This window comes from Nicotiana tabacum, chromosome 8, assembly GCF_000715075.1.
Source record: "Nicotiana tabacum cultivar K326 chromosome 8, ASM71507v2, whole genome shotgun sequence".
NCBI lineage: Eukaryota > Viridiplantae > Streptophyta > Magnoliopsida > Solanales > Solanaceae > Nicotiana > Nicotiana tabacum.
The window spans coordinates 56,441,943-56,459,031 of NC_134087.1; positions in this window are offsets into that span (position 1 = coordinate 56,441,943).

The following is a 17,089-nucleotide window of genomic DNA, read 5'->3' on the forward strand; positions in this document are numbered from 1 at the left end:
AGTCCTCTAGCAGCAAAACCACACTCTATAGGCCTAATTATCTCTAGGTCACTTCCTTACTCCTTATACCAAGAATAATTCACATGGGTAGACTACCTTAGTGTAATATCCTAACCTCAAGAGTGGACTCTCTCTCTAGCCACGTAATGTCCTTAACCGAATTTCATACTCTCAGTCAGAGGTCCACACTTACCTTCCCTTCATGAATCACGTGCCTACTCACCACAAAAGAGACTTGTGTTATGGTCATTATAATTCACACACTGAGGAGTTCAAATACGTAAGATTTCACTCACCCTCAGAAATAAATTCTTATGCCAAAAACAACGCATCATAGGCTTGCCCGTAGTATAATACTCGACTAATTGATCCCATTTGGTCTATAATCAAGTAGGACTTTATTTGGTTGTAATGTTGGTTGCGGGACATGTAGGATACATATGGGTATAGTGACTACACCTCCCTAAGCAGTTCAATACATTTTCCACTTTTAAGCACATACCTTTGTCAAACCTTCATTCCACCTTTACATCATTGAGTTAAACCCCCTATTTATTTAAGCACACTTTCTCTTATAAAAGCCACCACCATTTTGAGACCTATTCTTTTAAAAATTATTCAGCTCAGTCTTTTTTTTTTCTCTTTTTTTTTTATGATTGTATTCTTTCACACATGGCACATGACTCAATTCAGTTAGGACCATCAAACACTCTTCTCAAGGTGCTTAAGCCAACTCACGAACACACAATTTAAGGTTTTATTGCTAGAGTCAACTAATGAGCCGAAGTGTCACGCTAAAGCAATCTCTATTCAAGGTACCATGGAGTTAAGGGATCCTATTTCTATTCTTTCCTCGCCCAAAAATTCCTAAACTTAAAAAAAACTAACTACACCCAGTTCAAATGGAAACCCTTGGAAAAGAACTGTGGTTTAAAGAAAAACCAAGGGGGAGTTGATACACTACCTAACAGAAAAAATCTTTTTTTTTGTTCGACTTAAGTCCTTCAAGAGACCCGGCGAGAGGTGTCCGTCTTCGGGCCAAGTCGAAGTTAATTAACAGCAACCAAAAATACCAAACAAATCTATACAATTGTAAAACAACAATAATCGTCCCCCACCCCACACTTAAAGATTTGGCATGTCCCCATGTCAAAGAATTTAAAGCAGAGTAAGGTAAGGGGACTTCCCTGGTGCTCAGTCCTGATCGGAGATAGATCCAGGATCAAGGTGACACGCTTGTCCTAGCGCCCAGAACCAGCCCATGATCTTTTTCTCTGGCCTAGCACTTTGAGTGGCCAAAGTGTCAACTCTAGCACTCAGGTCATTGACCGAAGTGCGAAGGCCAGCCATCTTCTATTCCAAGGCTATCATCCGGGTACTCTGGCAGGCCTGTGATGGGCCCGCCTCATCAGCAATCTGCACCGGTGGGGCGGCATCATGCATAGCTCCCTCATCATCATCATCGGCATCATCATCATCCACCACAGCCTTCTCTTTCCTAACTGTGATTTTACTAGCCTTAAATGGGGATTTTAATGGCAACTTCCCATCTACTATGGGAATTTTGGGAACTCGTGAAGCAAGACACAACTTGGTGACCAGGGAAGGGAAGTAAACCCTTTGCTTGTCTCCGTGGAAAAAATGAACATTTCATCCTGAATGAGCCGGGCCACGTTAAAATCGTGGTTGTTTATGAAATACCAAATCGCCGCTGCTCTTGGCGCATTAACATCTATAGTGTTGCTGGATGGCAGCAAACGTCTGTTGATGATTGTTAGCCAACACTTGGATTTCCAAGTGAGATATTGGGAGTTCAGGGTCATTCTCGGCTTTATCCATATTTGGATCCCGGCCAGCCACACAGATTTGAATGATTGGTTGCGACCAGATAGGTGGGCGCTGATAATCTTGTTAATAATCCATATCTCCAGTGAAGACCGGTAACCTGTACACTCGGTGGATGGCCTCAAGAGACGCATTCACCGGGGTATTTCGTACCGTGACAACCCTATCAACATGGTCTGGGAAATTTGCATAAAATTCCCTTACCATCATTACATTGCCCTCTTCCGGCTCATTAAAGAAGATTTCCAGGTGACGCCTCCTCAATTCTTTGTAGATACTCGGGCATTCAACTCGCAAGGTAGGCTTGTCAATGTGTAATTCAGACACCAGCTTCTTGGATGTCTTTGCATTAAATCTATCTTGAGCCGCTTTGGAGACAAATTGAGTGCGGTCAAACTAGCTGAACTAGCCTGAGCTCGAGCTCTGGATGAACCTCCTGGCCCACTAGTAGAGGAACCTGTGTCACGTCTTTTCCTTGATTGATGCATTGTACCTGACAAAACAAGGTCTACTATTAGTGAGGGGTTGATTTATGTGAACCCTGGGTGGTTACTCAGACTTCACCACCACCATGGTCACATTAGCCATTACAGCTCAATGGGGAAATGTCACAAGCACCTAGTGTGCATGGAACTATGATTTAACACACTTATCCCATGGAAGTACAAACTGTCCCCCCAAATCAACAACAATCACTTCACAAACTCCACCCTACCACAATCAACTTCACACAACAACAACATGCTCTTATCTACTATATTCTACACATTACCCACTAAAAAGAAGAAAAGGAAACCAAATTTGTTTACTATAGATACTACAACAAATCTACCATTAAAATTGCAAAAGAGAAGGGGAGAAGAAGAGAGAATGAAATCATGACATACCTGAAACTTGTAGAGTTGGAGTGCAATGGAGGTTGGGGAGGAGGGAAGTTGGAAGTGTGTGTGTGTATGTGTGTGTGTGTGTGAGAGAGAGAAAGGAGTTTGTGAGAGATAGGAAGAAGAAGAGGCATGGGGGTTAGAGAGTTAGAGTAAGAAGGGGTGTGGGATGTTGGTTTAGTTTTAATGGGTTTAGAAGAGAAAAAGAAAAAAAAAATTAATTACAACTTACCTGGGTAAGCAGAATGGTCTTGATTCACTGCGCCTAGTCCGCGTCCCGACCACGGTCGCGATTAAAAAAGAAAAACAAAACAGTGGCCTCATAAACTACCGCGCCCGGGCCGCGGTGGGGCTTCCGAAATTTTTTACCTTTTCGGAGTTGGTTCTTGACCCCCACTTCTCCCAATATGCACCAATCTTTCCCTGTACACTAATAAAAGGGTTAGTATCATACACATCAAGTACAACATCAAAACAAAAAAGAGAAACAAAAGAAAACATGGGTTGCCTCCCATGTAGCGCCTGATTTAACGTCGCGGCACGATGCAGCCTTTGATCATCACTCCTCATTCGCATACTGGGGCTCTTCCAAAGTTATTACCACTCTATCTCCTTTTTCTTCGGCCATGGCAAGGTAATGTTTTAGCCTTTTCCCATTCCCCGTGAATGTATTTGTCCCATCTTCTGATTCAATCTCCACAACTCCACTTAAGAACATTTGCACCACTCTGAAGGGTCCTGACCATCGAAACTTCAACTTACCCTGAAACAATATCAATCTGGAGTTGTATAACAAAACTAAATCTTCGGGTTTGAAGTTCTAATCCAAGATGTGCTTATCATGCATTAGTTTCATCCTTTCCTTGTATAGTCTAGCACTTTCAAATGCCTGGAACCTGAATTCCTCAAGCTCATGTAACCTAGTGATTCTGCTGGTGCCTGCGATCTCCATATCTAAATTCAACTGCCGCAATGCCCAAAGTGATTTATGTTTGAGCTTTACCAGAAGGTGGCATGCCTTTCCAAACACCAAATTTTATGGTGACATACCAATTGGAGTTTTGAATGCTGTATGGTACACCCACAATGCATCATCCAGCTTCTTCGCCCAATCGATCCTTGTTGCATTCACTGTTTTTGTAAGGACACTTTTAATCTCCCTATTTGACACTTCAACTTGCCCACTCGACTGTGGGTGATAAGGTGAGGCTACTTTGTGGCGAACTTCATACTTTTCCAACAGGCGTGCGAATGCTCTATTACAAAAATGGGCTCCACCATCACTGATTATAGCTCTCGGGGTGCCAAAACGTGTGAAGATGTTTTTCTTTAGGAAATTTGTCACCCCTTTTGCATCATTGGTCGGGAGAGCCACCGCTTTGACCTACTTGTTGACATAGTCAACCGCTACCAATATATATCCGTACGAGCTGACGAATGGCCCCATAAAGTCGATCCACCACATGTTAAAAACCTCCACCTCTTGAATTGTAGTTATTGGCATCTCGTGACGACGAGAAATGTTGCCTGTCCTTTGGCATTCATCACAACTTTTGACCAAAATGTGGGCATCCTTGAACAGAGTTGGCCAATACAAACCCGATTCCAATACCTTAGCTGCTATCTGAATTCCTCCAAAGTGTCAACCATATGGTGAAGCATGGCAAGCCTGCAAAACAGAATGTTGATGTTTCTCGGGGATACAACTCTAGATCATGTTATCTACACATATTTTAAATAGTAGATATTCATCCCAATAAAATGACATTTCTCCCAATTCAACATTAGATTTGTCTCCACACATCTTTTGAGCACTCTTCTTAGGTTGTGATGACAATCTTTGAATGAATCCCTCACCATGGAGAAATCATCCATAAACACCTACATAATATCCTCAACCATGTCAGTGAAAATGGCTAACATGTACCGCTGGAATGTATCTGGTGCATTGCAAAGCCCAAAGGGCATTCTCCGAAAGGCAAAGATCCCATACGGACAAGTGAAAGAAGTTTTCTCTCTGCCTTCCGGGGCTATAGAGATCTGGTTATACCCCGAGTATCCATCCAACAAATAGAAGTGGGATCGCTCAGCTAACATGTCCAACATCTGGTCGATGAAGGGCAAGGGAGAATGATCATTCCGGGTGGCTGTGTTCAGTTTCCGCTAGTCCATGCCAATCCGCCACCCTGTGACTGTACGAGTTGGGATTAACTCATTCTTCTCATTCTGGAATACTGTCATTCCTCCCTTCTTCGGTACATATTGGACAAGACTGACCCAATTGCTATCAGAGATGGGGAAATGATACTTGCATCTAACCATTTGATCACTTCCTTCTCACCACCTCTTTTATATTCGGGTTCAGCCTTCGTTGATGTTCTCTGTAAGGTTTGTGCCCTTCTTCCAGGAGAATCTTGTGCATACAAAAAGCTGGGCTGATATCCTTTATGCCTGCCATGATTCAACCAATGGCAGTTTTACACTCTTGTAACACCTATAGGGGTTGCTCTACATGCACAGCTAGCAAACCAGATGATATAATAACATGTAAAGTAGAATTAGGCCCTAAGAAAGCGTACCTGAGGTAAGATGGAAGCGGTTTCAGGTCCAACTGTGGTGGATCCTCTATCGATGGTTTCACAGGTGGCGTTGTTCTTTCTTCTAAGTGTAGGGGCTCGAACTGGGGTTCCCTTGCCCAGAACCCTTGACCTTCGAGAGACATAACCCATTCTGCTAACTCCTCACCATCCACATGTTCCAGATTCATCAAGCAATCTTCTAACGGATCCCTGACATTAATAGTCTCTTCCTCCTCTTGTAATATCACATCTACGGCCTCCACTAGTGAGCAATTTGCAAATTCGTTAGGTCTCCTCATAGATTGTTGAACATTAAATATGACTTCTTCATTGTTCAACCTCATTTTCAATTCCCCAGTCTCATAATCAATCAATGCTCTCCCAGTGGCTAAAAATGGTCTGCCCATAATGATTGGTATCTCTTCATCCACTTGACAGTCAAGAATGACGAAGTCTGCAGGGAATACAAATTTCCCCACTTGAATACGCACATCATCAAGAATTCGGGTCGGTCTCTTCATTATGCAATCGGTCAGTTGCAGCAACATTGAGGTCGGTCTAGCTCTGCTAATACCCAGCTTTGTATAGATAACCAAGGGCATTAAGTTTATACTGGCTCCCAAATCACACAATGCTTTAGCAAAAGCATAACTCCCATAGGTCTTGTCACAACCGCGTTGTAGATCTGTGTCAGAGTTATAGTGGACAGGTCCTGGAAGTCAAATATTCTCGACATCAGGTCCTTCATCATTTTTGCATACCCTGGCATTTTCCTCGAAGCATTCATCGGTGGAATATTCAATTGAATTTTATTGAGCATTTCCATGAATTTCCTGTATTGATCATCTTTTGCTTTGCCAACCTCTGAGGGAATGGTGCAAGAATCAACCTCTGCCCACTGCTTTGCGCCTTTTCTTTGCCGGGAACTTTTCTACTACCTGTTCTGGGAGTTTTTCACCTTCCTTCTCCTTACCCTTGTCAACCTATGCTTGCTCGATTGCAACCTTGGTGAGCTCTACCGACTCATCGGTCTCTAATGTAACTGGGCTAGCTGGAGTAGTTGGCATTGTCTCTCTCTTGGATTGCGCAACTTCTTGCACCCTGTCTAGATCTCTCCCATTTCTGAGACTCACTGCCATAAGCTTATTCGGATTCTGCTCCTTTGGATTAACGTTTGTATCTGCAGGCAATGATCCTTATGGGTGATTGTTTAAGGCCATAGATAGTTGTCCCAATTGAGTTTCAATGCCTTTGATTGTTGAGTCATGTTGCTAACTTCTCTTACATCTTTCCATTTGTCCCAATGAGTTGTTGAAGCATACCCCTAATTTCGATCATGTTACTATCCTGCTGCTGAGGTGGTTGGTAGGTCAACTATTGCTAGTGTTGCTGATTATAGCCATGTTTCCTTTAATAAGGTATGATTTGGCCTTGTGGTCGTGCTCCTCCTGGATTGGGGTTGTGATATGGCTGCTTCGATCTGTACTGTTGGTTTGCTGTTGGTCCCCATTGTTGCCCACCTTGCCTCTAACCTCCAAAGTTATTGACATAAGTCATGTTTTCTGTGAATCTCTGGTTGTCATTCTCTCCACTCCATGAGAATATATATATCTAGTTAATGCAAGGAGCGCACAAGCCTCCATTTGTGGTATCCACAATGTGCACCTATTTCGTACCCTCTCATCGATTTTCTTTGTCAGCACGCGCATCTGGCTCATAAGAGTGGCTATGTTTTCTGCATGTGTGTTGTTTGGGTCAAGAGCGACATAATGCACTATTAGAGTGAGTGTTGTGTCTCTCGTTATCCAGCATGAATTTTGAGACATCTTGTCAAAAAGAATCTTGCACTTTGTGAAAGTTTTGCTCAAGAATGCAACCCCGACAGAAGCATCTACATTGGCCTTCAGATTGTCAGCCAAACCCATATAGAATCTCTATCCTAGCATATGATCCAGAATGCCATGGTGAGAGCACTTCACCAAAATGCCCTTAAACCTCTCCCAGGTCTCTTGCAAAGTCTTAGTCGGTTTCTGCTTGAATTGCAATATCTCATCAATTTGCCTAGTAATTTTGTTGGGTGGATAAAACTTGTTTAAGAACTGCTTGATTAGTTCTTCCCAAGTAGCAATAGAGTTTATAGGGAGTGAATTCAGCCATGTTTGAGACTCCCCTGTCACTAAGAATGGGAACAATAATAATTTGATTGCCTCAGGAGTCACATTCGGTTGCCTTTGAGTGACACATATTGATAAGAAGTTCTTCAAATGTTGTTGTGGATCTTCGATGTATTACCCGGAGAATAGCCTTTTATTCTGCAACAGGTGCAACATGTTGTTGGTGATCTAGAATGTCTCCGCTTGTATGGGAGAAACCGCAATTGTTGTGGCCAGGTTATCAGCAGTTGGTTGCGCCCAATCATAAAGAGCAGCTTCCGGCACAAGAGGTGCTACCACTCTGACCTTTGGGTTATCTTGAACTTTCTTGTTGTTCTCGTTGATGTTGTTTACGTCACCCATTTCAATTTCAATTTGTTCGTTTTGTTTCAGCTGGTTGCTCCTCCTATTAGCTCGGTTCAATGTCCGGAATGCTTTCTCGGTATCTAAGAGTCCTTCAAAGAGTTCACCAGTTCTCGAAGAGCTTCTAGGCATGCACTTGAGTTACAGAAGAGTTCAACCGTGAGAATTTCAATGGAAATATTTTTAACACTACAGAAATTTGATCTAAACTAATAATCCTAGCAATTCTTAAAAGTTGCAATAAATAACACTGTTAGTTCCCCAACAACGGCGCCAAAATTTGATCACGCCCAACTACGCCTTATAAAAAGGACTAAGCGATGCAAATATATAATCCGTTTCAGTCCGGAGTCGAATCCTACGGGGAACTAACCTATTTATTACAAATTTTAACACTGCTAATGAATAGCTCAAACAATCTCCGGATGCAAGATTTTTAATGGATAATGAGTAGAATTTAGTGAACTAATGAAAAACAATAATAAAACTAGCAATAATCAAGAATAGAGTTGAATTCAATGGTAGAATGGTCTAGGGTTATTGATTTCCCCAATTGTCGGATTAATTCCTGACACGTTTGCTATAATCTCGCCGTAATACTCTATAAGAATATGAGTTCTGGGTTACCGCAATTATGTCTCGATTAGTTATGATAATTTACTAGCAGCATTCTCTCAAACTGCTCTAGTTGCCAATTTATGCAACTCAGAATTATCCCACCAAAGCTTTGTTATCTCTAACCCCCGCTTTTAAATTCAAGTAATTAATCTCTTAACTTACCCGAAAGTGGTGTTGTTCAACAACAATCTAACCTAGTGTTCTTTCTCAAGCAACACAAGGTAACTAGACACGATTAATCAAAGGCCCTTTCAATTAATCACATGACAATACATAGTTGAACAATAATAGAACAAGAAATGGCTTAATTATATCAAAACGTAATCAAGACTTCATCCAATAATTGGATCCATCAACCCTAGATTAAATGTTTAGCTATGTATTGGGAAAAATTACATTTATATATGTAAGTGACATGTTGAGACACGTGGACTGGTCAAATAGTCAAAGAATTATAATTAGTCAAGAGGAACGGGCAACAATAGAAACAAGCAAAGTCAAAGGAAGAGGCACGGGAGGACATTTGAAGGATTCAGCGCCCGTACCTATTTAAGTCATTTATCAAAAGGAATGGATCTGACCATAATAAAGAGCGCAAATACGAAATTCGATAGGCATTAAATATTCGATACGTTAGAGAATTTGTATTGATAACAATGATTATGTAACGTAGCATTCAATGTCTTTAATTATTCATAATAGCCTCATTATGATTTGGAGAAAATGAATATCTTCAAGTTACCTATAAAAGGGAGGTATCTGGTCACTTGTAAACAGAAGACATAATTGGAATATACTTTGATTCACTTGTTTTTCTCCTGATTACACTGTGGTTACTCCAAATTACTTTCTTCTACATATTCTTTTGATTATCAGTAACCCGCATTCTTCTAAATTCTAGCTTTGACTGAAATTCTATTTTTTGGTTAAACAAAATGGTTCCGTTACTGGGAATCTGATAATCTATTTTCTTTTCACTTGACCTTCCTTGTTACATCAATTATGTCGAATAACAATGACAACACCCCAGGAAACCAAGAGAACCAACAAAGTCAGGGAGGCCCACAGAATATTAACATTCAAGTTCCTACTCCGCAGGACTCTCCACGGCAATCTCGTGAGGGTACTCCTGATGGATCTCAAATAAATGAGTATGATCAATTTGAAAATGTTGAAGCTGTTGGTGAAACTTTGCATAAATTAATTACTGCTCAGGTCAACAAAGCTGTTGAGGCGCTTGTTAACCAGTTACCTGTTGCAACACCCACACCTTCTCCAAATAATAACACTATAGAAAACCCTCGTTCCGGGCTTGTTAACTCAGGCAGCGGTGGAACTCCCAGTAAACCGCAGGAGAGAGAACTAGGTAATGTAATTAATTCTGATTTACAAAATTTAGTACTAACCTTGCAGAAATAGCTCAAGGAGAAAAGTGAACGCATAGAGCAGATACCCGGGGTGCCGCCCATAATCAAAGGGGTAGACATGGACAGATATTCGCAACGACCCTGGAAGCCAAGTGCTGCCCACTCCCAATTCCAAAAAAGTTCAAAATGCCTGATATTCCAAAGTATGATGGAACAACAGACCCACGATACCACGTGACTGCATTAACAACGGGCGTAAAAGTCAATGATTTGACTAAGCAGGAGATCGAATAAGTATTAGTCAAGAAATTTGGTGAAACACTCACCAAATGAGCACTAACATGGTATTCCCTTTTACCTGAAAATTCTATAAACTCTTTTGCTGAGCTTGCATATTATTTTATCAAAGCACACTCGGGAGCCCAAAAAATGGAAAAAAGAATGGAGGATATTTTCAAAATCAAGCAAGGAGATTCAAAATTGCTTAGAGAATTCGTGGACAGATTTCAACGCGAAAGAATGACATTGCCGTGTGTACCTGATAACTGGGCAGCCATATCTTTCACAAGCAATTTGAATGAAAAAAGCTTGGAAGCTACGAGGAGACTCAAGGAAAGCCTTCGAGAATTCCTAGCTACAACGTGGAATGATATTTATAACAGGTATAGCATAAAGTTGAGGATTGAGGAAGATATTGTTCCACGATTTCAAAAAGAAGAAAGTATACGTTCAGGACGTGCAGAGAACGAAAAGAGATCCGGTAAAAATAGGTACGAGCCCTATATGGGACCTGCGGGGAAAGACTCACGTTCAAAACAGGATAATCAAAGGAATGATCACAGATCAAGAGACCGAGAATCAGGTTCTTCATCAAGATTTAGGAATGAGTGAAACAACTATGAGTCACGGGATGATGATAGAAATTTAAAAGCGAGATTCGGAGGTTACAACTTCAACGTCAGCACCTCCGAGCTTGTAGCTATTTTGAAAAGCATGGGAGATAAGGTTCGATGGCCAAAGGAAATGAGATCAAATCCAAACAGGCGCAACCATGACCATTGGTGCGAGTCCATAATGATCACGAGCATAAAACAGCAAATTGTAGATTTTTACAAAGCGAAGTTGATCATTTATTTAAACAGGGATATCTTACTGAATTTTTCAGTGAGAAAGGCAAGCAAGCTTACATGAAGAACATGCAGGAGCCTCCAAAACCACCTTCTCCCTAAAGAACTGTTAACGTTATAAGTGGGGGTGAAGACATCAATGGTGTAACGACCCGACCGGTCATTTTGAGATTTTGCACTTCGCTCACCAGTTCTTGGGCATTAATTGCCTCGTGTGGTGCATTATGACTTATGTAAATCATTGGTGTTGGGTTTCAGGTTAATCAGAATGAATTTGGAAGAATAGTCTCAGTTGAAAGCTTTGAATTTGAAAGGTTTGACCAAGAGTTGACTTATGTGTAAATGATCTCATATCGGACTTTTTATGATTTGTCTAGATCCATTAGGTGATTTATGACTTAGTAGCGCGGTCGGAATTGGTTTTGGAGGTCCGGTGTGGAATTTGGCTTGAATTGGCGAAAGTAGTATTTTAGCGATTTCCGGTTGATAGGTGAGATTTTGATCCAAGGGTCGGAATGGAATTCCGAGAGTTTATATAGCTTCATTATGTGATTTAGGATGTGTGTGCAAAATTTCATGTCATTCGGAGGTGATTTGGTCGGGTTTTGATCAAATGCGTGTTTCGGAAGTTTTTAGAAAACTTAGGCTTGAATTCGATGTGAATTGATGGTTTTGATGTTGTTTGAGGTGTTTTGTTGATTAGAAAAAGTTTGAATGATTTTATGGGGTGTGTTGGCATGTTTGGCCGGGGTCACATGAGGCTCGGATAAGTTTTGGAAGATTTTTGCCGTTTTGAGCATAAGCACGTAATGATCCAAAGGTCCATTTTTAGTTCTCGAGATTGAAATTTGATTTCGAGACTTCCTGAATTTTGATAATGAATTATAGGACTGATATGGAAAGTTTGGTCCAATTTCATCTAGTCACGATTGGGTTTTTGACGCGAAACATCTGATAATTGTTTAACGAGCAAAATGGATATCGCAGTGAGCAAACGAGCTCCGAATTGAGTTTCGACTGAAGGTCTATGTTTATATCATTATTTGTGACTCATAAGAACAAGAATCATCGAATTCCGAGGTCCCAGGCCCGAGAAATGAATTTTTGAGAAAAATTGTTTTCTGAAAATATTTAAGGAAAATGGAAATGAAATTTGATTAGAAAGTAATGATATCGGGACCGTATTTTAGTTCCGATGCCTGGTACAGGTCTTATATATGGTTTAAGCACTTTCTGTAAAGTTTGGTTGAAAACGGACGTCATTTGATGTGTTTCGGACTCAAAATGGAAAATTAGATGTTTTATGAAATTTGAAAGAATTCTTGGTTTTTAAAGCTTAATTCATGGTATATGACGTTATTTTGGCGATTTGATCGCACGGTTAAGTTCATAGGGTCTTGTTGAGTTAGTGCATATGTTTGGTTAGGAGCCCCGAGGGCTCGGGAGTGTTAAGTTCATAGGGTGTTGTTGAGTGTTTCGGGAGATTTTCCATTTTTAACGATTTGGAGCTCGGATAAAGCGATTTTTCGGGAGATTTTCGGAGAGAACAAAGGGGTAAGTATTCTTAACTCAATTTTGGTTAGATTACTCGAATCTATTACAAGTTTTGGCATTAAATCCGTGAATTTAGCGGGAAAAGTTAGAAACCCTCTCGGATAGAATTGAGGATTTGAGGGTTGAAATGTTATGGGAATTTGATAATTTTTGTATGGTTAGACTCGTGGGGAGACAAGGAACCCGTTGATGTAAAAAATTTTGAGTTTTGAGACGTGGGCCCGGGGCTCGGGTTTTGCCAAATTCGTTAATTTTGATATTTTTTCGAGTGTTTTCGATTGGGTATTGTCCCTTTAGCATAATGAGACATATTCGTTGTGATTTTGAGCAGATTCGTCGCACGAGGAGGCTAATTTGAGAGGCAAGGGCATATCGAGCTAGAGCTTTGGCCGGTTTAAGGTGAGTAATGAGTGTAAATGATGTCCTGAGGGTTTGAAACCACGGATTGCACATCATAGTGCTATATTGAGGTAAGACACGTGCTGGATGAAGATCGCGGGGTCCTTTACTACTGGGGATTGTGACTTGGTCCATCCCGTATTGATGATTTTACTGCATATTTGATTGAAACTGATTTGTTATCATCATGATTTGGGTTGTTTGCCATATTTGGGCTTCGTGCCATTTATTTGAATCTTTCGGGAATTTTTATCACTATTTCCTCACTGTTTTGACTTATATTTAAACTCAATCCTGTTGATGATTATTGTTTTACAAACTCAGCCACTTTTATACATATTTGAAACTCAAATGATATTTCTAAATGATATTTTTGGCTGAGAACTACTGTTTTACAAATGCCCAAGGGGCTTGTGATGATTTTCGGACTGAGTAAGGCCGAGGGCCATATGAGAGGATATGCTGAGTGATATGAGGTCGAGGGCCTGAGTTACTATTTATGCCACGTGGTGGCTTGAGTGATGTGAGGAGGCTTTCAGGCCTCATGAGTGATGTGAGAAGGCTTTCAGGCCTTATGAGTGATGTGAGGAGGCTTTCAGGCCTTATTAGTGAAGTGAGAAGGCTTTCAGGCCTTATGTTATTATTGCGCTTGGGCTGTAGGATCCCCTTCAGAGTCTGCACACCAACAGTGAGCGCAGGTACACATGTGACTTGAGACAGAGGTAACAATGACTAACCAGGACAGTGGTAACAATGACACTGTATGATGCAATTTGGTCAGGTAACAATGACTGACCAGGAATAACATCGTGAGGTCAGGTAACAATGGCTGACCAGGAACTAATTTGTGCCTGAGGGGTTGGTACTATTCTATATGATTGCCCGAGGGGCGAGGTTTATATGTTCATTTTGCATGCTCACTTGTCTTTTACATGTTTAACTGTGGTATTTGTGCCCGAGGGGCGGATTTCTGTGCATAGCGGCACTAATTGTTTTGAAATTATTTCACAACTGTTGAATAGATCATTTTCAAAAGAGGTTTAAAACTGAGCCAAGGTATTTTCTAAAGAATTCACAGTTTCACTGATTTTTCTCAAGGTGTTTTTCACTGCTTCTATATAGCATGTTGGTTGCTTTACGTGATTTCTTGCTGCTCAGTTATTATTTACCTTTATTACTCACTGAGTTGGAGTACTCACTTTACTCCCTGCACCTCGCGTGCAGTTGCAGGTATTTATTCACCCGGTAGCGGGTATTGGCTGCGTGGAGGCAGAGTTGTAGAGGTTTTAGCGAGGTGACTGCCAGCGTTCGCAGCACCACTGTCTTTCTATGTTATTCATTATTCTTGTTCAGTGTATTTCTAGACTGTAAAGTGGAAATTTCATTCTTATAGATGCTCGTGACTTGTGACACCCCGGTTAGGGCTGTGTCGGGCTGGACTTCCGCATTATTATCTATATTTGTGTTAATTAACTGCTTTAAAAGATGAATTGGGTTAGACTGGCTGGCCTTGTCTTCAAGAGAGGCGCCATCACGACCGGGTTCGGGGTTAGGTCCTTGAAAAATATAAATATTGAATTTATGTATTAGTACTATATATATGTATTGTTACCTATATGGTGTACTTTTGATAAATTTTTAGAAGAAGGCAATATTATATTCAATGATGCAGATACAGATGACGTATTAATCCCTCATAACGATGCACTGGTAATATCTTTAATTGTGCATGATACTAATGTAAAACGAGTTTTGATTGATCCAGGTAGTTTAGTGAACATTATTTTGCTAAGAGTGCTACGTGATATGCAAGCTGAAGATAGAGTAATACCAAAGGCACTCTATCTGGATTTGCTAATTCCAGTGTTGTCACGAAAAGAGAGGTAACACTCACCACTTATGCTGAAGGGGTCGTCAAAGATACAAAGTTCCAGGTAGTAGACATGGAGATGGCTTACAACATGATTCTGGGGAGACCATGGATCCATGAAATGGATGTTGTTCCTTCAACCTTGCATCAAGTTATCAAATTTCCATCGCCATGGGGAATCTATCAAATTCGTGGAGATCAACATACATCCAGGGCTATTAACTCCGTTATAGATACAAGCACGAGAAGTGGGGGCAAATAGCAATCACAGAAGGCAGTTGAGGACATCACAACACAAACCTCAACTGAACAAGGGGGAACAGATGTAGACTCAAGGCCAGACACCATTCAAGAACCAGAAGAGAATGAAGATATCAAAACAACGATAAAGGAATTAGAACCTGTCGTGTTATTCACTCAATGGCCTTATAAAAAAGTATATGTCGGAGCTAATCTTGACCAAGGAATGAAAGGTAAGTTAATTGAATATTTGAAAACTAACATGGACTGCTTTGCTTTGTCCCACTCTGACATGACAGGAATACCACCGGAGGTAATGACTCATAAACTAAATGAAGATCCGTCATATCCTCCTGTGAATCAAAAGAAAAGAAAGCAGGGAACTTTCAAGAATCAGGTGATTCAAGAAGAAGTCCAAAAATTGCTAAAAATTGGTTCCATTCGAGAGGTAAAATATCCTAACTGGTTAGCCAATACTGTTGTGGTTCCAAAGAAAAATGGTAAGTGGCGGGTTTCTGTAGATTATACAGACCTTAACAAAGCCTTCCCTAAAGATTCTTTTCCACTACCACACATAGATCAATTGATTGATGCAACTATAGGTCACGAATTGTTAAGTTTTTTAGATGCATATTCAGGTTATAATCAGATTAAAATGGATCCGGCAGATGAAGAAAAAACTTCATTCATAACAGACAGGGGAACTTACTGTTATAAAGTAATGCCCTTTGGTCTAAAGAATGTAGGTGCAACGTATCAGAGGTTAGTTACCAAAATGTTTCAGGAATATTTAGGAAAGACAATGGAGGTATATATAGATGATATGCTTGTTAAAACTCAGTACTCAAAAAATCACATATCACACTTATCTGACACATTTTCAATTTTGTGCAAATTTAATATGAAGTTAAATCCCGAAAAATGTGCATTTGGCGTTGCATCAAGCAAGTTTTTGGGTTTTCTTGTTTCTAATCGTGGAATTAAAGTAAATCCTGCACAGATTAAAGCCATTGAGGAAATCCTTGATATACTTTCAAACAAGAAAGAATTTCAAAGATTACTAGGGAGAATTGCGGCCTTGGGAAGATTCATCTCTAAATCATCAGAGAAGTGTTTTAAATTCTTCTCAACCCTTAAGAAGCAGGATCATTTTTAATGGAATGAGGATTGTCAACAAGCACTTAGGAATTTGAAAACGTACTTATCAAAACCACCTTTGTTGGCAAAACCAAAGGCTGGGGAAAAGCTACTCCTCTACCTTGCTATTTCGGAGGTGGCGGTAAGTGCTGTTTTGGTCCGAGAAGAGCAAGGTAAACAATCACCTATCTATTACGTAAGTAAATTTTTGTTAGATGCAGAGACGAGGTATCCTCAGTTAGAAAAACTTGCACTTGCGTTAATCATGGCATCTAGAAAGTTAAGACCTTACTTTCAGTGTCATCCTATCGTTGTGGTAACTACCCACCCTTTACGTAGCATATTACATAAGCATGAGTTATTAGGTAGGTTAGCTAAGTGGGCAATAGAGTTAAGTGAATACGAAATTGTATACCAACCAAGAACTGCTATAAAATCACAAGTATTAGTTGATTTCGTGGCTGATTTTAGTCAGGGAATACAGTTAGAAGCAGAAAAAGAATTACAGGTGTTCAATGGAGCTAACCCAGGAACTTGGACTTTATTCACTGATGGCTCATCTAATGTGAGAGGAGCAGGTTTGGGGGTAGTATTTGTACCACCTACAGGTGAAACCATTCGGCAAGTTATTAAATGTCATTCCATAACTAACAATGAGGCAGAATATGAGGCTATGATTGCAGGTTTGGAACTGGCACGGGAACTTGGCATAAATTAGATTATAATCAAGAGTGATTCACAATTCGTAGTTAATCAAATGTTGGGAACTTATATAGCCAGGGAAGCAAGGATGCAGCAGTACTTGGAAAAGGTACGGGAATTGATAAAACAATTTCAAAATTGGAAAGTTAGACAAATACCCAGGGACGAAAATCTTGAAGCAGACGCCCTAGCTAATCTCGCATCTGCAACCGACGTGGCAAATGATGCAAATGCCTCAGTGATACATTTATTTC